This window comes from Rhinatrema bivittatum, chromosome 8 (assembly GCF_901001135.1).
Source record: "Rhinatrema bivittatum chromosome 8, aRhiBiv1.1, whole genome shotgun sequence".
Lineage (NCBI taxonomy): Eukaryota > Metazoa > Chordata > Amphibia > Gymnophiona > Rhinatrematidae > Rhinatrema > Rhinatrema bivittatum.
This window is the reverse complement of record NC_042622.1, coordinates 269,500,814-269,521,097: the sequence shown is the minus strand read 5'-3', so window position 1 is coordinate 269,521,097 and position 20,284 is coordinate 269,500,814. Positions and strand designations below refer to the sequence as shown.

The window sequence follows — 20,284 nt, the reverse complement described above, 5'->3', positions numbered from 1 at the left end:
CAGACGGAAAATCCGGCTCGGTATAAGATACTATGCAACAGCAATCAACCAAAACGTAGATACGACAGACGGAAAATCCGGCTCAGTATAAGATACCAGCCATCTCGAAGCCAGCTTTTCGACCAAGGATGGATTGGGGTTTTTTTTTTAAATTATTATTATTATTATTGTTCGCACATATAAAACAACTTTACACTGGACGTCATTTTGCAAGTAATTTACATACATAAGAATTTATATACATAATTTACATACATAAGATTTGGTCTGACTCTTACTTTAAGAGGAGTTACCCGTAGCTTTTATTCTGATTTGCTAAATTCATAATACATTCACAGATATTTACAGACCTTTAAGGTGAATCTTAAACGCCCGACGCACACTGAAACTAGGGGGATGGGCGAGTATGTCGAGTCGGCGTGTGCAGAGCGGATCTTAAAATCTGGCCAGGGACGTGCGAGCTCGCCACCGCACCGCATAACTGAAAAAGTTCATTTTTTTAAAAAATGGGCAGTCGGTGGGGGGGGGGGCCATTCCTTGATCCGGACTTGAAATCTGCGTGCAAATACTTACGGGCTACAGGCGCACGTGCTCTGGGGCCCCTGCCGCATAACTGTACTTCTGCTACGGATGCTGTGTAACTTATAAAACAAAATAATCTACACACATCAGCGGGCTTTGAAGGGTCGGGTCTAACAGGGGAGGCCATTAAACTGGGGGGGGGGGGGGGGGGATTTGGAAGTCCTGCCCTTACCTGGGCGAACTGGGAATCAACTGGGGAAAAGTGGCAATGGCGTCAGCGCGAGTCTTTTGAAATCCCCCCCTCCCCCACTTATGCGGTGGAAGCTGTATTTGCGTGCATAGGCCTGCGTCCACATGTGCGCGCTGCCAGGCTATTTTATAGCGCACCTGCTTATAAATGCAAACGTCATAAAATGGTCGCATCCCTGAGCGTCCACATGTGCACCCGCGCACCAGTTTAAAAGTCACTGCCCTGGTCTCCCAGATTTATTTGCTTTATCTAATCAATATTTATACTGAATTGCATAATACTGGTGAAACTTCTCACAATACCATACGAAAGCATTCAGTTTCAATAGAAATGAAGTCCCTTTCACTTTCTAAATTTGCTTTTCTTTGTCCTTCGGGTGTAACCTCATCTATTCAGCACTTTTCTACAAAAATAGTTACAAGCTTCTAGTTTTATGAATACTTTCAAGTGGAAACCATCAGTTCCTAGAGCCTTATTACTTATGTGCTGTCGCCTGCGAATTCCTTACCGTGTTTACGTCCCAGCCCACCTTCCAGTAGTTAATTAGTCCGGCTGAACTGCACTTTGCATCTCCTTCCTCTGCGTCTCCTTCCCCCGTCTCTAGGAAGAAATGATTGGAAATAATTTAGGGGGTGATTTTCAAATCGCCCACCTTGGGACAAAGACCACACGTTTTATTGAGGGCTCTGCGCTACTTCTCAAAGTGAAATGCAGGTTACCCAGCGATGACTTTGGCTTGTGGCAGCCCTAGGCACTATCAATACTGCACGGCAGTGTGGGGAGACGGGGTCGGCAGTGGCCCTTCAGTCTTTGGAGCCACATCAGAGGGGGGAAGGTGGGCTTTTCTCTGGCTCCAAGGGGGCCAGATCTGGGGAAGAGAGAGGCTTTGCTACAGACCAAGGGCAGGGTAACAAGGAAAGGCAGTGGCCTTTTTTATTTTCCTATTTCAATCACAGGACTGCTGGGAGCAGCGGGAGACGACTGGAGGTGGAAAATCTTTTCTTGTGCCTGGTTTCTGCCACCCTGGGCACAGGCCTAGTATTGCCTGTGCATAAAGTCTAGGCCTGCATGTATCTTCCCTTTGAAACTTGTACCTGCTTTTCCTGCAGTGACAATTATGCTGGAAAGTGCACACGCAGGCCTGGAAACGCCATCTATGCATGTGATTTCCTCCCCTTATCTGAATGTTTCCCTGCTTGCCTCCTCATAACCAGGCCCAAAGCCCATGCATTTTGGAAGAATACCCTTGAGGGTGGGCAATTGTCAGATAGCACAAATCGTTTTGAAAATTGTCCCGCCCATAGGATAACATCCCCTATATCAACTCATCTTATTCTACAGCTCAGCTCTACAAGGCCCTGCTATACATTTGCCTTAATCACTTGTTTATTATTCACAATCATTATGCGCACTTTTACAATAATTTTAACTTAATTTTTATTTAAAAAATTACCAATAGATTTGAAGACATTTAGCAGCATTGTAAATTTACAGTGAGAAAGGATGAGAAGCTTATCCAACATCTTTACAATAAATTGCATTTAGTTTGGCAATGCTTGTGGGCAAAACCAATTGGAAAATGTTCAGTACACAAAACACTTTATCCTGAAGGTCCATTAACCTTCAGGCAAGGTGCATTGCCTTGTTACTAGTTAGCTGCCTAGAAACGGTTTGAATTTAACAGGTTATTCCGCGATACAACTGGGATAAAGATGATCGCCTCCAAGGAAAAGTCTTTGACTGGACTAGACTGGCCGTAAGGAAGCAGGGAAACATTGGGAGCCGTTCACCAGACTCAACCCAGCAGCACATGTCGATCTACATCCAACAGGTTCAGATATCAGGCTTGGTGATTTGGCAGGTTCAGCCGGCAGGTTGCAAACAAGACGAGTTTGTCCTTTTGCAAGAGATGGAAACCGAGGATGAGAGGGAGGAGGCGGAGGAGACAGAAGATGGAAGAGATTGGAGGACTGGATGGGAAGGCGTCCAAGATGCCATCGGTTGCTTCTACTGCAGATAAGGGACTGCTGTGCTGCTAAAAGTTGTTCTGTTGTGTTAACGTTTGAAGACGAGGCCTGTGAAGTCACTTTACTACTACAACATCTTTTCTTTGGCTCTTTAAAAGGCATCACAGCCTGCAAAAAGAGCTCCTAAAAACTGATGTGAGTATTAAACAGGACCTTTAAGCCTAAATATAACGCTTGTCCCAATGAGAAGGTTGATCCACTTCGCCTAGTTATTTGAGGGAAATGTTTTGATAGGATTGAGGGCGACTATGGAATTAAGTTTGATCAATTAAAGAGGCAAAATAGCACTGAAAGATTCAACAGAACTGAATGAAGTGGTGTTTTAAACCATTGGAGAAGGGAGGGGTCATTCTTTAATGTTATTGCAGAAATCACAAGTAATTAGTTTCGTATAAGATGACACTGCAGATTTTTTTTTATTGGTAAATACCTAATGGCTCCCAGATCCAACGTTTTTGTTAAGGTGGATAAAGGTTTTAGCTAAACCGGATGAATGCCCCATAACTGTCTGTATAGATTCCTTGGGTGAACCCTTATCCCATTTTTGGATGTTTCATCTGAGGGATGCAGGAGAAACTTTAATCTCATATATTAGGGATACTGCTGATCTGTTGTGTAAAATGGATTACAGGGACTGCGAGGAGAACGTTTTTTGTGGATTTCTATTGCTGCTGATTTATTATATACCAGCAGTCATACATTTCCTTTTACTGTCAAAATCAGTATATCAGGAAAATAACTGGTGAGAACTAGTCTGAAGCATAATTATTTTAAACACAGAAACATAGAATATCATGGCAGTAAGGTCTGCAAGGGCCATCTGGTCTGTCCAAATTACTTCTTTAATACAATAAGTAAAAAATGTGAAATGACCCGCCGAAAATACCATCATTCTGATAATTAAGAGATAATACCAATAGTTTAAATTCATTTCAGCAAATAGCTTGGGGATTCCCATAAAATGGGCCTATGTGAGATCCTCACAAACCCAAGATTTTAATCATTGTCTTCATCCCCCCCTTGTTGTCAATCATCAATTTATTTTTGTTAGTTTTCAAATGCAATTAAAAAACATCTGCATATCTGGGCCAGCACACATTAATTCACTCTTAAACCCACAAAATGATTCAAATTATAAAAAGCAAAAACAAGCAAACCGGCATGAGCAAAGACATCGCAACATGCGATAAAGCCTTAACGCAAGCTATCGCACGGCTTAACGCTACTGAAAAAGGTGGAGCTAAAATTGGCATTAAAGCTGTGCGATAGGGCTTCGCAAAACGGTAAACAAAGCCCTCTCCTGCCCCGAACGCCTCCTCTTTTTCTGATTTGCATCGCACCATATGTTATGGTGTTATTGCATGTGTTAAAGGCATTTTCGCATGCATTAATGGCGCTTTTCACATGCGATAAGCCCTTAACGCATGCCAAAACGCCTTATAGCATTTTGATAAATGACCCTATAAGATCCTAAATTTGGCTTCCAGAACCTCCCTCCCACATTTTCCTATGTCGTTGGTGCCCACATGTACCACGACAGCCGGCTCCTCCCCAGCACTGCCTAAAATCCTATCTAGGTGACGCTTGAGGTCCGCCACCTTCGCACCAGGTAGGCAAGTTACCAGGCGATCCTCACGCCCACCAACCACCCAGCTATCTACATTCCTAATAATCGAATCACCAACTGTTTTATTGTAACTTCTGTTTCGCTTCGCTTCGTTAATATCTAAGGTTATTGTACCCCCCTTCCATGTAAACCGACATGATATGATTGTATCATGAATGCCGGTATAGAAAAGCACCAAATACATAAATAAATAAATAAATACGATGCCAACTTAACCCTTCCGTCCTGGGCAGTAGTGCTGGGAGACATGGCGAAAAAATCCAAAGAATATTACTCTTGGAAATGATAGAGCTGCTCTTAGTAAATGCAGATCTTCAATTAATACCAAACGAGATTACTATTCTAATAAAATACACAACTATCAGCATAATTCAAAGGTACGTTTTGCCTATGTTTCAGACCTCATTAAACCTAAAACATCGCTTTTTCCTCTAGAAAATGCACGACAAAAATGTAATGAATTTGCTTCTTTCTTTAAAAATTAGATTTCCAACTTAATTGATAAGCTTCCTCAAATTATGTCCTCACAAATTACTTTACCAACTAATCCTGAATTATGTTGGTCAAATTTTGATACTGTCTCTTCATCTGAAATTGCGAATTTAATATCAAAAAGAAATCCTGCTGTTCATTCCCTTGATGCTATTCCCACAAAATTGTTGAAGTTTATTCCAGATATCATTGCCAAACCCCTGGCTGATATCATAAATACATCTTTAATTCAAGGAATTCACCCTGATAGTCTGAAATGCGCCAATGTAAAACCTTTATTGAAAAAACCCAATCTAGAAATTACTGATCCTAATAATTTTAGACCAAGTTCAAATCTTTCATTCATATCCAAACTAATTGAAAAGGTAGTCAAACACTAACTAACTGAATACTTGGACACCAAAAATGTTCTATTTCCGGCTCAGTTTGGATTTCGCAAATTCTTTAATACAGGGACTCTCCTTGTTTCTTTGATACAATTTTAAGAGGACTGGATATCGGTCAGTCATATTTGCTTCTAATGCTGGATATTTCTGCAGCCTTTGATACAGTTAATCACGAAATCTTGGTTAACCGACTTCGTGAAATAGGGCTTTCTAATTTTACTATCCAATGGTTCAAATCTTATCTAAGTAATCGTTCCTTTAAGGTTAAAGTTGGAACATGTGAATCAAATCAATGTGAGGTCCCCAGGGATAATCGTTATCGGCCACACTTTTTAATGTGTTGCTTCTATGCAGATTTTTGGCTGAATTGGGAATAACACATTATATATACGCGGACAATGTCCAAATCTTGCTTCCCAATTCTGACTCCATTGAGAATACACTTAAACTTTGGGAAATATATTTAGGATCCATACTACAACTTCTGTCTCATATGAGTTTATCATTAAATAATTCAAAAACAGAGATTTTACTAATATGGGCTTGATGGACGCTTGGTCTGACCCAGCATGGCATGTTCTTATGTTTTATTTGGGTGACTATTTTATTTAGTTGTCCCCAAATAGATGTTCTCCTGAACAGAAATGATCAGCCAGTTTACTCAGGGAATAGCCACTGCTATTAATTGCATCAGTAGCATGGGATCTTCTTAGTGTTTGGGTACTTGCCAGGTTCTTATGGCCTGGATTGGCCTCTGTTGGAAACAGGATGCTGGGCTTGATGGACCCTTGGCAACTTCTTATGCATGCAGGCTTAAAAGTTCAAGGCAAGCCTTGAACTGTTCCTGCTCTCATAAGAAGTCATAAAGTCATTTATGAGCTCTGCATTTTGCCCCGTTCAAAGTTTAAATGTGCACCTCACAATGCGCCATATTCAGACGGGCACAATGGGCTATTCTTCCCTGGGGACACACACGTCTCTGTGGTCTCATTGTCCGGGCCTCTTCCTGGCTGGGGAAGGGGCTTCGCAGCTCGGGAGGTGGAGCACAAGTCTGCATAATTTGCTCCCAGAAGATGATGACGCAGGTTGCACAATAACGCAGGCTTTCATGCCAGCCAGGGAGGGACTTGCAAACTCAGCTTCCGACTTCTGAATGGACAGAAGGAGCAGAAGGGAATTCCAGTAAATGTCCCGCACAGTGGCTCAATGAACAATCTCTCCCTTCTCTGGAAATGTATATTCAGAGCAAGGTTCACAGCGCCAGGACCGGCTTTTCCAACCGTCGGGGCAGATATGCAGAATTACGCCCTCCACCACTTGCTGACATCCCAGCAGCGGCTCCAGCACAGCACCCCCTCCCCTCCCCCCAAAATCCTTGCCCAGAAGGATCACATCGTTCTCCCCCTCCCCAACACATCCCAAGCCCAGCAGCTTCCCCCTTTCTCTCTCCCACCCCCACACTCCCTTCCTACCAAATATTCTCCTCTCTCCCCTATCTTCCCCCCACCTATCCTCCCCTCCCCAGCAACAGTCCCCCCCCTTCTCCCTCCCCAAGTAACCATCCACTTCTCTCTCCCCCACCCGACACCCAGCAACAGCTCCTCCCTTTCTCTCTCCCACCCAAAATCAGTCCCACTCTCTCTCCTCCCTCACCTCCCTGCCCAGCAGCAGTTCCCCTGTCTCTTATTCAACCCTTGGCTGATCCGGTATCTTGTGGTCCCTCACAGACAGGCTCCAGGGGGCCGTAGTGGCGACAGTAGCAGGAAAACCGAAAAAAAAAAAATCAGTGAGGGGCCTGTTAGCAGGCGTGTGGTGTGGCCCAATCCCCTCCTCCAGTATCTGCCTCCTGTTACCAAGGAAACCCATGCAAGAATGGCGGACACTGAGGGGCCTATAAGAGCCTGCAGGCTCACAGGGCCACGCCGATACCCTCTTCATTTGTCGCTGCTTTTGCCATGGCTCGCCTGATGCCTTTTAGGATGGCATCAGGCGAGCCATTGATAGGATCCCTATCAATTAAAAAGCAGAATAAAAATACAAACAAAAAACAAACTTTGAAATGTTTGTATGCTAATGCCAGAAGTCTAAGAAGTAAGATAAGAGAATAAGAATGTATAGCAGTAAATGATGACATAGACTTAATTGGCATCTCAGAGACATGGTGGAAAGAGGATAACCAATGGGACAGTGCTATACCGGGGTACAAATTATATCGCAATGACAGAGAGGAGCAGTCGGGAGGAGGTGTGGCGCTTTATGTCCGGGATGGCATAGAATCCAACAGGATAAACATCCTGCATGAGACTAAATACAAAATTGAATCTTTATGGGTAGAAATCCCTTGTGTGTCAGGGAAGACTACAGTGATAGGGGTATACTACCGTCCACCTGGTCAAGATGGTGAGATGGACAGTGAAATGCTAAGAGAAATTAGGGAAGCTACCCAAATTGGTAGTGCAGTAATAATGGGAGACTTCAATTACCCCAATATAGACTGGGTAAATGTATCATCGGGTCACGCTAGAGAGATAACATTCCTGGATGGAATAAATGATAGCTTTATGGAGCAATTGGTTCAGGAACCGACGAGAGAGGGAGCAATTTTAGATCTAATTCTCAGTGGAGCACAGGACTTGGTGAGAGAGGTAACGGTGGTGGGGCCGCTTGGCAATAGTGATCATAATATGATCAAATTTGATTTAATGACTGGAAAAGGAACAGTGTGCAAATCCAAGGCTCCCGTGCTAAACTTTCAAAAGGGAAACTTTGATAAAATGAGAAAAATTGTTAGAAAAAAACTGAAAGGAGCAGCTACAAAAGTAAAAAATGTCCAAGAGGCGTGGTCATTGTTAAAAAATACCATTCTAGAAGCACAGTCCAGATGTATTCCACACATTAAGAAAGGTGGAAAGAAGGCAAAACGATTACCGGCATGGTTAAAAGGGGAGGTGAAAGAAGCTATTTTAGCCAAAAGATCTTCATTCAAAAATTGGAAGAAGGATCCAACAGAAGAAAATAGGATAAAGCATAAACACTGGCAAGTTAAATGTAAGACATTGATAAGACAGGCTAAGAGAGAATTTGAAAAGAAGTTGGCTGTAGAGGCAAAAACTCACAGTAAAAACTTTTTTAAATATATCCGAAGCAGAAAGCCTGTGAGGGAGTCAGTTGGACCGTTAGATGATCGAGGGGTTAAAGGGGCACTTAGAGAAGATAAGGCCATCGCGGAAAGATTAAATGATTTCTTTGCTTCGGTGTTTACTGAAGAGGATGTTGGGGAGGTACCCGTAATGGAGAAGGTTTTCATGGGTAATGATTCAGATGGACTGAATCAAATCACGGTTGAACCTAGAAGATGTAGTAAGCCTGATTGACAAACTGAAGAGTAGTAAATCACCTGGACCGGATGGTATACATCCCATGGTTCTGAAGGAACTAAAAAATGAAATTTCAGACCTATTAGTAAAAATTTGTAACTTATCATTAAAATCATCCATTGTACCTGAAGACTGGAGGATAGCTAATGTAACCCCAATATTTAAAAAGGGCTCCAGGGGCGATCCGGAAAACTACAGACCGGTTAGCCTGACTTCAGTGCCAGGAAAAATAGTGGAAAGTGTTCTAAACATCAAAATCACAGAACATATAGAAAGACATGGTTTAATGGAACAAAGTCAGCATGGCTTTACCCAGGGCAAGTCTTGCCTCACAAATCTGCTTCACTTTTTTGAAGGAGTTAATAAACATGTGGATAAAGGTGAACCGGTAGATATAGTATACTTGGATTTTCAGAAGGCGTTTGACAAAGTTCCTCATGAGAGGCTTCTAGGAAAAGTAAAAAGTCATGGGATAGGTGGCGAGGTCCTTTCGTGGATTGCAAACTGGCTAAAAGACAGGAAACAGAGAGTAGGATTAAATGGGCAATTTTCTCAGTGGAAGGGAGTGGACAGTGGAGTGCCTCAGGGATCTGTATTGGGACCCTTACTGTTCAATATATTTATAAATGATCTGGAAAGAAATACGACGAGTGAGATAATCAAATTTGCAGATGACACAAAATTGTTCAGAGTAGTTAAATCACAAGCAGATTGTGATAAATTGCAGGAAGACCTTGTGAGACTGGAAAATTGGGCATCCAAATGGCAGATGAAATTTAATGTGGATAAGTGCAAGGTGATGCATATAGGGAAAAATAACCCATGCTATAATTACACGATGTTGGGTTCCATATTAGGTGCTACAACCCAAGAAAGAGATCTAGGTGTCATAGTGGATAACACATTGAAATCGTCGGTTCAGTGTGCTGCGGCAGTCAAAAAAGCAAACAGAATGTTGGGAATTATTAGAAAAGGAATGATGAATAAAACGGAAAATGTCATAATGCCTCTGTATCGCTCCATGGTGAGACCGCACCTTGAATACTGTGTACAATTCTGGTCGCCGCATCTCAAAAAAGATATAATTGCGATGGAGAAGGTACAGAGAAGGGCTACCAAAATGATAAGGGGAATGGAACAACTCCCCTATGAGGAAAGACTAAAGAGGTTAGGACTTTTCAACTTGGAGAAGAGACGACTGAGGGGGGATATGATAGAGGTGTTTAAAATCATGAGAGGTCTAGAACGGGTAGATGTGAATCGGTTATTTACTCTTTCGGATAGTAGAAAGACTAGGGGGCACTCCATGAAGTTAGCATGGGGCACATTTAAAACTAATCGGAGAAAGTTCTTTTTTACTCAACGCACAATTAAACTCCGGAATTTGTTGCCAGAGAATGTGGTTCGTGCAGTAAGTATAGCTGTGTTTAAAAAAGGATTGGATAAGTTCTTGGAGGAGAAGTCCATTACCTGCTATTAAGTTCACTTAGAGAATAGCCACTGCCATTAGCAATGGATACATGGAATAGACTTAGTTTTTGGGTACTTGCCAGGTTCTTATGGCCTGGATTGGCCACTGTTGGAAACAGGATGCTGGGCTTGATGGACCCTTGGTCTGACCCAGTATGGCATTTTCTTATGTTCTTATGTTCTTATGTTCACACCTAGGGCAGGCGCCTCGCTCGCCCCTCCCAATCCCCAAGTCCCAGCGCTGATGGCTCACACTGCATCCGCTCTGTATTCTGGCTCCATGTCTTAAGGAACAGGCCCAGCCGGTCACACATTTCTAAGAAAATTGGGTTGCGGGAGGTCAGGTAGAGAAACGAGTAGAAACGAGATGAACATAATCGGTGACTGATTGAGAGCGCGCCGATGAACGTTAACTGAGCAATGGCGGCAGTATTTCGGTGACTGGTGGCCATATTTTCTTTCCAATCAGTCAGTTAGGTCCTGGCCTGTAATCTAGGGAAGGGTTGGGGTGGGGGAGGCGGGAGAAGGGACAATTTGATAAACGAGAGGAAGACTGAGAAATGTCGTGGGCTGGACCCATGAGTGCAGAAGAGCGAGAAGCGCCGCTGCTTGGCGATAGTGGATGGAGTTAAAACAGGAAAACAGAAACGTGTGGTGCAAGACGGCAGCCCTGTAAAGAGATGTTCTCCAGAGCTTCTCCCGGGCGCACATATGAAGGAAGCAAGCTTGAGAGGAGAGCCCAGGCTGGGGGAAGAGAGAGGCGGATGTGACGGAATTAGGACGAAGCCACCCGTCCGCCCCGAGCCTGAGCGTCCATCACCTCCGGAGGTGATGGACGCTCAGGCTCGGGGCGGACGGGTGTTTATATAACGGGCATTTGCACAGGGCGGCACGCCCGGGGGGGGGGGAAGGCGGCAGCAGCAGCAGGAAAGGCCAAGGGGCTGCCGGTGGAGCCTTCTTCGGCCACCCATGCACAACTTTTCCCATGGGTGCAGACAGCTAAAAAATTAAAAGCACAATAATAAAAGATTAGCTGTTAAAAGGTAAGGGTTAAGATTAAAGAATAAAACCTATCCTCAGGGAGCTAAAAATCAATAAGTAATAACAAAACAAGATAAAAATAGGGAACAATACCTAATTAAAGGCAAAAGACAGGCAATTCAATAACTGCCTGCTGCTCAACATCCGTAGGCAAGAATTTAAGCCCGTATCCCATTTTCTACGTATGCACATCTAAAAAACCATGTTTTAAGGTCATAAGAGCATAAGAAATTGCCATGCTGAGTCAGACCAAGGGTCCATCAAGCCCAGCATCCTGGGTCCGCATCCTGGGTCAGCCTTAAATTTCCTTTTGTCTGTTGTTAATCTCAGTTCAGTTGGTAAATTGTCCCAAAGTTTGCTTCCTGCTATCGACATTGCACGTCCTCTAACTTGGCCCAGTCTAGCTGACCTCACTGTCGGTATCATCAAAAGGCCCTTATTAGCAGATCGTAAGTTTTTCTGAGGTATATGTAGCTTTAAGGAAAAGTTCAGCCATTCTGTTTGGTCTCCAAAGATCAGATTGTGTATTATGCATGCGACCTTATATTGTATTCTATAACTTATTGGTAGCCAGTGAAGCGAGACCAGCACTGGGGAAATATGGTCAAATTTCTTTTTTCCTATCAATATTCTAGCTGCCGAGTTCTGTAGTACCTGAAGCGGTCTAGTGGTGGAAGCAGGTAAACCCAGAAACATTCATGGCTTTCTGAGGGCCAAGCTCACGCCCAATGCGCATTACACAAAGTCTAATTCCATAATACGGGCCGATACAGTACCGACGCGTAAAAAAAAAGTGCGGCAGTGCCGGGCGCCCGCGCGTTTGACGCGCACACATTTTGGTTCACAAGCCGCTCGATTCAGTATTCAAATCAGACACAAATCCAAGCGGCGCCAAAGCAGCGCGCCTATGAAGTGGAAGGCATTCGCAATCGATTTTACTGTATAGGACGGTATAGAGCACCTATACAATATCCAGGGTGCACTGGATCCATACCCCTGTCATTTCAAAAATGTAGGAAATGTTATCAATCTGGAAATGTTACATTCCAAAATGTCATCGATCTGGAAACTTATCCCATTTTCCCCACCTTTGTGACATCATCGCCGCGTCATAATCCTACCTTGGACGTGTAAATAAGTCGCATCGCCAAGTAGCAAAAATCCCTTTGTATTTGGTTCGGGCCAGGACAGAGTGGTTACAGCGGTACCTTTGGATATCATTCAGAAGATCGGCAACGCTTTCAGCCGGTAAGTGGATGGTTCTTGCCAACAGACCCCGCATGGACACCGGGACCACTGCCCTGAGCTGTCCTAAGCATCCGGACGTCCGTGATTGGAGGCCCTGCTACCTTCCATGTCCGGGTGCTCAAGGCAGCGGTCATGGACATTGGAAGGCAGCGGGGCCTTCGATCATGGACGTCCGGAAAGAGGCGGGAACGTCAGTCCCTACCTTCCACGTTCGGGCGCCTGTGAAGGCCTGGAAAGGCGCTCAAGGCAGCCTGGGCGTCCGGAAATAGCTGTCTTCCAACGTCCATGGCCACTGCCTTGAGCGCCCGGACGTGCAAGGTAGGGGCCTCTGATCATGGAAGTTCCCGCCTCCTTCGCACCCGTTGAAAAAAGATCGCCAAAGCCAATATATACATGTAGTCCATGACGCTGTCCGATGCTGTCCGTTGGATATTCACGACTTGTCAAGAGCACAGCACCACACTAACGCCAGGGTCAGGGTAGGCGGTAAATATTGAGGGTAAAGACGCGAAAAATGTGCAGGTTAAAGACGCGCTATTTTGGGCGCGCGTTACTGTATCAAGGGGAATAGCTAATCAGCTCATTATACATCACTAAACACCATTAAAATAGCATCTATATGCAACGGGCGTCAATTGTTACGCGTCGTTTTCAGCATGTGCTAAGGTCACGGTAGAGCGTATACTGGATCACGCGTCCGTCTTACGCGTCTAAAACGCGCGTCCAAGTCGAGTAAAAAAAAATTGCACAAGCCGGCCCGCGCTTCACTGTATCGGCCTGTTAGGAGTTGCAAGTGTCTTTTTTGCAGTGTTCTCTGGTTGGCACCACAGCAGTGCCTGTAAATACAATATGCATGTTGTAAGTGTTATTTTTGCCTCAGACTGTACTTTTGAATGCTTTATTTCATGTAATATTTGTTATAAATGCATAATTTAATTGTGTGTGTCTGTAAAGGATGTGGGGGTGTGTGGGGTGTGGCGTGAGTGCAAGGCTGTAAGGTTTGCCTAGGGTACCTAATACCCTTCCCTATCCATGGGTTCTGGGGGGCACGTGCCAGTTTTATAAATATAGATTGCAGGACGGAGCTGGGCTTTATTTGATGGGTCCAGGACAGGCACTGAATGACTGGTGGGGGGGGGGGGGGGGCAGCACAGTAATTGTTCGCACAGTGCAGCAAAAAAGCTATCACTGGCCCTGGGGATGCTACAAGACTAAGGGCTTCAAGGAAGGAGACAGTGGCCCAAATGCGAAACGGAAAAGCTTTCAGGGAGGGTGAAACCCAGAGATCCTGGCAGAGAAGAGGGGATGGCTTGGAAGGACAGAAGATGACAAACAGAGAAGTAAGGGCGGGTGCACTTTTTTTGTAAGGACTGCGTGGCCTGAGTGAAGATCCCAGGAAGCAGCCCCCACTGGTGAAGCCTAAAAAGGAGGGAGGGGGCCAGAACTACAGAGAAGGCCTGGATAAAAGCTCCCCGGGATGAGGGCAGACGAATCGGGAGACAGAAGAGGCACAAGCCAGAGGCTGCAGGCAGACCTTTGATCCGGTGGCCTGTACATTTTGGTAACCAGACGGGGAAGGCCAAACCGATAAGATGATGTGGGCTTTAGAGAACAGAACAAGACTGGGGAGCTGGAAAGGTCTGGAAGCAACCAGAGGGACGAGCGGTGAGCCAAAGGAAGGAGCACGTACCAAGGCCCAGCCCACGTAAGCTCTACAGAGAAGGGACCCTCTCTGCCAGGGGGAGCAAAACACGAATGCAAGAGGATGTAGGGACTCCGAACTGGGAGGAGCAGGGAGGAGACAGAGGAAGAGGGCCATGGAGCGTGGAAGGCAGAAAAGGCATCGCAGGAAGGATGGGAGATGATTTCCAGCAGAGAGTGGAGAAGGCGTGGCACGGGCTGTGGTGGTCTTACTACCATACCGCACGTGACCCCGCCACGCAGTGGCAGAATGGTCAGAACAGCAGCACAAGATCAGGGCAGGTGATGGGAGGGGGGGGGGGGGGGGGAAATCAGAGCAATCCTTGCTTTTTTTTGGAGGGGGTCACCCTCAGTGAGTCACCGCTCAGCGGAAGCCTGCTTCCTGCCCTGGGGTTTCCTGTCTTTGTGAAGGATTTGGGAAAGCTGAGCTGGAGAGCCTGAAAAAAAAACAAAAAACAGCGGGAGGGTCAGCGCTCACTAACTCCCGAAGCCTGGAGAAAGCTGGTCTGAGCCACATCTCAGGAATATGCCTGCTGGATTATAAAAAGGCTCGGGGATTGCGGGAAAAAAATGGCTGGGCTTTCTTATCATGTAATATAAACAATGCAGCAGTGCCTCCCACTGCATGGGGAATGACTGGGGGAGGGGGAAATAGGGAAAAGTTAAAACATTCCCTCCCCGGTCCATATTTCAAAATACAGACCTAGCAAAGATTAGGGATGGGAAGCGTTTTTATAACGAATTAAGAAATATCGTACGATATCTCTTAATTCGTTACATATCGGTTAAAACACGGAACGAACACTTTTTCCCCCCGAATTTTCACGAAAATCGTTTTTCGGCTTAGCGCGCACTAACAAAAAAATCGTTTATTTTTGTTATTTTTTTTGCTAGTGCGCGCTAAGCCGAAAAACGATTTTTCACTAAAAAAAAAAAAAAGAAAAAAAAATGCCGACCGCGGGAAAACAAGATTTTCCCCGCAGCCAGACGAAACCGAAAGGGCAAACGATCGGGCACCCGATTCACATCCCTAGCAAAGGTAAACCTGGGCTTACCCTTCCCCAGTCTGCTGGGACTTTGATAAGAGCCCGGGGCTTTGCAATCCCCTCAGCCTCTCGTGTGCTCCCTCCGAGGCTGAGCCGCCTGTTGGCATCCGGGCATCAGAGGGGCTGAGGGGGAGACGACCGGCTCCAGCCGGGGCAGAGATCCCGACGGGGCAAGAAGGCAGCTGGGAGAACATGAAGCAGCAGAAGGACAGGCAGGAGCCAGGAAGGGACGCTGCGCCTTCAGAAGGGGATAGGCCGAGAGCGGTGCGCACCGCGGACGTGCTCCCAGAACGGTACGGTCTGCACCAAAAGTCCCGTCAGATGGGACCTGAAGAACCCGCACACCCTCCAAGAGAAGGGAAGGAGGAGCGGCATGACGAGGAATTTCAAAAGACCGCAAGGAAAGGTGCTCAGGCCTAAAAAAAATCAAGGAAGCGACGCCCGGGATGTTCCACCAGATAAAGGCCGCAAGCAGAAATCCAGCAGGGTGGGGAGGGCTCCTGCGTCAGGACACTTAGATGTATAAATGATGCACAGAAGGCAAGCAGGGTTTTTTTTTTTGTGGGGGTGGATGCAGCAGAAAAGCAACTTCAGTAACAGAATTCAGGAAAGCTTGGGGAGGGCACGGAGTAAAGAGAGCGGGGACGCCAGGATAAGCCAAGGAGCAGGGACTATGCGCCGGTCTTTATCCGTCCTCAGGTTTGTAAGCCCCACCTGAGAGCTCGCTGGGTCCTGATGCGGAAGCCTTAGGGGGCTTCAGAGAGAGCTGCCACGCATCTCCGGGGAGCGCTGCCAGGGTCTCCGAGCCCAGGGATGGAGCCGCACGAGCCACGCGCCAGTCAGGTGGGCAGCCACGGGAACGAGCAGGTAAAGGCAGGCAAGGAAGCGCCTGCGCCTCTTACACGGCGTCTCTCGCTGCCCAGCTTGTGGATTTAGCACGGGCCACGGGAGGAGGCGCCACCAGCGCCACGGCATGCCGGGCCAGTTTTGCCAGGGCAATGCCGCGCTAGGGCTGCGATCGCTGCAGTGGAAGCAGCGTGATGAAAGCGAGGAGGGCAGTACGAACAGACGGGAAAGGGGGGAAAGAGAGCGAGGAAAGGAGGCGGAAGAGGAGGGGAATGTTCTCATGACCCAGCTTGGTTCACAAGTTTCACTTTACCCGCAGAAATGAACGCAGGCCGGAGTACGCGGCGCTCGCCGCTGGGAGCAGATCAGATGCACGGAGCGACGCGGGCTGCGAGGAATCCTGTTACGTAACTGCTGATCCCCTGGGCATTTAGGAGAATCCTTACCACCAAATCCCAGACGGCAAGACTGAAACCCAGGGTGCGGCACCTCCGTATCAGAGCCGTGACTGGGGGGGGGGGGGGGAGGGTCGGAAAGGGGAGCGAACCCTCCCCCTACCAGAATGAGGGGGGGCCAGTGGTGTGAAGCAGGAGGGGGATAAGTCGGACAGATTTAAGGAATAGGGCACCAAAACCACGGCAAAACATTTCACACAAGGGCAAGCATTTTGCATGAATTTGACGGTGCATTCACATCCTAAATTCCCGCGGGATGCAACACACAGGGCTGCGGAGAGGATGCTACGTGCGCACCCTGCCTCGTCTGAACCAGAAACGTGGGGGCAACAGATGCAGGAGGGAAACTGAAAGGTGCACCAACAGGGACCGGCAGGACTAGCATTCGGACCTGAAATTCTTTGTGCTTTTTGTTTTTTGGGCCCTGCAGTTTTTCTGCTGCTCCTTTGGGCTTCCAGCTCCTTTGGAACCAGCCTCTGCTGGGCCGCGGCTCCACGAGTGCTCCTTCACAGCTGCCTGGACGGACCCTATGCCCCGGTTTTATAGCCTTCTCCCAGTTCAGTCACTGCAGCAAGGGTCCTCAGCCGGGAGCCTTCCTGGAGACCCCGGAGCCGGACGACGCGAACCTTCACAGCTTCCGAGAGAGTGAAAAGCTGAACAAGCCGGGAACAGTCTCGGGAAAGACTTTTACAAAACCACTTTTAGGAGAAGCACGTCCACGTGACCCGGATGGACCACCGGTCTGATTCAGTACGGAAGCTCTTATATTGTTATTTCTCCAGTAATTGTGAAATAACATGGTGTGGCTGCCACGTTAGTGTGCTTGGAAGCACACAATTAATGGTCAGCAGACCAGGTGTAGGTGAGACCCTCTTAGTAACTTGGGACTAGCTTTTAAGTTCACTGGTCCCTTTATCAGGTTAGTGCAGAATCTTGGCACAGAGCTCAGAAAAGCTGGCCACAAATGTGTTAAGTTAGTCCACTAAAAAGGGCTCACCTACAACTCTGGTCTTTACTGAAGAGGATAAGAACATAAGAACATAAGAAATTGCCATGCTGGGTCAGACCAAGGGTCCATCAAGCCCAGCATCCTGTTTCCAACAGTGGCCAAACCAGGCTACAAGAACCTGGCAATTACTCAAACACTAGGAAGATCCCATGCTACTGATGCAATTAATAGCAGTGGCTATTCCCTAAGTAAACTTGATTAATAGCAGTTAATGGACTTCTCCTCCAAGTACTTATCCAATCCTTTTTTAAACACAGCTATACTAACTGCACTAACCACATCCTCTGGCAGCAAATTCCAGAGCTTAATTGTGCGTTGAGTGAAAAAGAACTTTCTCTGATTAGTTTTAAATGTGCCCCATGCTAACTTCATGGAGTGCCCCCTAGTCTTTCTATTATCCGAAAGAGTAAATAACCGATTCACATCTACCCGTTCAAGACCTCTCATGATTTTAAACACCTCTATCATATCCCCCCTCAGTCGTCTCTTCTCTAAGCTGAAAAGTCCTAACCTCTTTAGTCTTTCCTCGTTTATTTATTTGTTTGCTTTTATATACCGACATTCGTTGGGGTACATCACATCGGTTCACATTGTAACAGGATAATAGCATGACGGAAGTCGTACCATTTTTACATTGTAACATAGGGGAGCTGTTCCATTCCCCTTATCATTTTGGTAAATTCCATGCAGACGAGGACATTAGCCATTACTTCCCAGTGCAGGAAAGCACGCCCAAAAGCTGGGCACCCAATGCACACTTTTTAACACAGGAAATTTAACTGCAGCTCCAGAGGTGGAGTACAGTTAACTCGCAATCATGAGAAACATTAAAAAATATGGTCCTCTGTGTTACTATAAATTTGTCTTACTCCTTAGTAACATTGTGACTTTTGCAGTTTCTGCTTGAGGTGGAGAAAAATAAACATATGATTTGATTAAAAACCAAACAAACCACTTTTCATATGAGCACATAATTTAGACACCGGTAGCAAAGGGCGTCCAATAGAATACACTTCAGCGAGTTTCGCCACAATTAGTGGTTGCCTCAGGGGCTATAAACAAACATATAAATAAATTTGATAAATCATAAATACATTAAAAATCATAAAATCATAAAAATACAAATAAATCACAAAAATATACATATCAATAAAATTGATATATACATATATAAACAAACAGTTTATAAAATCACACAGAAAAAATACATAAATATACCAATTACAAAGATCACTAAAACAATAAATAAATTAAAAGTGACAGAGGAAACGAAATGAATAGCATGTGAGCAACATCAATATGAACAGAGGTACCTACACATATGAGGAAATAAAATGATACCTTATGTATGAGAACAATGATAAATTGGAAATCCAAATTAACATCCGCAGTGCACATATATCTATAAAAAATCAAAACAACTCATATGTAGAAGTCAACCAAAAATATTCATTAAAACTTAAATTGAAATGTTGGGATAATTAGAGTCTGAATGTAACACACCTTAAGTGCAATGGGTTGTGTATATAGTTCTATAAGTACCATTTACTAGTGGTGCCATATACTGAAAAAAAATTTTAATTAAAAAATAAATATGAATATCTCTAATTATTAAAATATTGTCCGGAATAAATATCGGCTGCAAAACCCCTTTCTTTGTGCATTATAATAAAAAAAATAAATGAAGAGTAAAATTTAAATTAATAAAGGTGATATAGAAATTCAAATAATGAATACCAAAAAACAATTCCTAAAACAAAATAAGTAGGGTCCTAAATACAGAACTCTTAGAAGATTCCTCTCCTAAGCCGCCCTTTGTAAACGTAATTAATTAAGAGCATCTATAATTAGAACCACTTAGAGAACGGAATGAATATTCTTATTGAGAAATTCTTCATAATTTATATATACTTTAACTGTCCTCTGATAAGCAGGTCCAAGACAGGAGCCATGAGGTTAATTACAAATGGAACCGCTACTTTTAAAAAACGCAATTGCTAAGCTAAATTAGAATAAAAGCATCTTGAGCAACAAGCACTTAATAATCTAAATTGTTTCCAAGTGCATATATCAAGCCGGGAAAGATGCTGTTCCTAAGGAATATTTTGGATATTTTTTGCCGACTCTTACTATCTTCTAAAGCACAGACTAAACATAATAGTAATTGGTGTGAATACAAGTAAAACATGGCAAAATGAAAACAAATAAAAGCACTGCTCTCAAGAACCCTAGTTCTCCGTATAGGAATGTCTAAAACGTCTTAAATAGAAAGCACGAATGGTATCCAAAATTATTATACATATATTGAGCCCGTAAAAGTGCTATACTCAAAAATTGTTGTTATATATTTTTTACCATGACTATTCTCTGAAACGCGAAGGAAAACGCTCTTGCCCTTCTCTGTACCTTCTCCATCGTGACTATATCTTTTTTGAGATGCGGCGACCAGAATTGTACACAGTATTCAAGGTGCGGTCTCACCATGGAGCGATACAGAGGCATTATGACATTTTCCGTTTTATTCACCATTCCCTTCCTAATAATTCCCAACATTCTGTTTGCTTTTTTTTTTTTTTTTTTTTATTTATATTTTGAAATTATAGCATTTACAAAGGAAAATGATATAATCAAGCATTATAGCAATAATTACATTTACACCAATTTTTAAGGAAAACAAATATATTCCAGCCCACATCTAGGAGGAAAGGAGAGAAATTAAATCTATTTTGCTAAGACTTTCTCTTTTACAATCAAATCTCCCTTTACCCTAACTCAATTTGCTTGGGA

General features: G+C 44.8%; 1 protein-coding gene across 2 annotated transcripts in view; it reads right to left on the bottom strand.

Annotated features, from left to right (window-relative positions):
* The window catches only part of LOC115096355 (KN motif and ankyrin repeat domain-containing protein 1-like), a 92,691-nt gene extending 91,281 nt beyond the window's left edge, over nt 1-1,410 (bottom strand). For both annotated transcript variants that reach the window (XM_029610824.1, XM_029610827.1), the window contains exon 1: nt 1,281-1,410. The gene's annotated coding sequence lies outside the window, so the exon portion shown is untranslated. The remainder of the gene's footprint in view (nt 1-1,280) is intronic.
* Nucleotides 1,411-20,284: the final 18,874 nt, after the last annotated feature.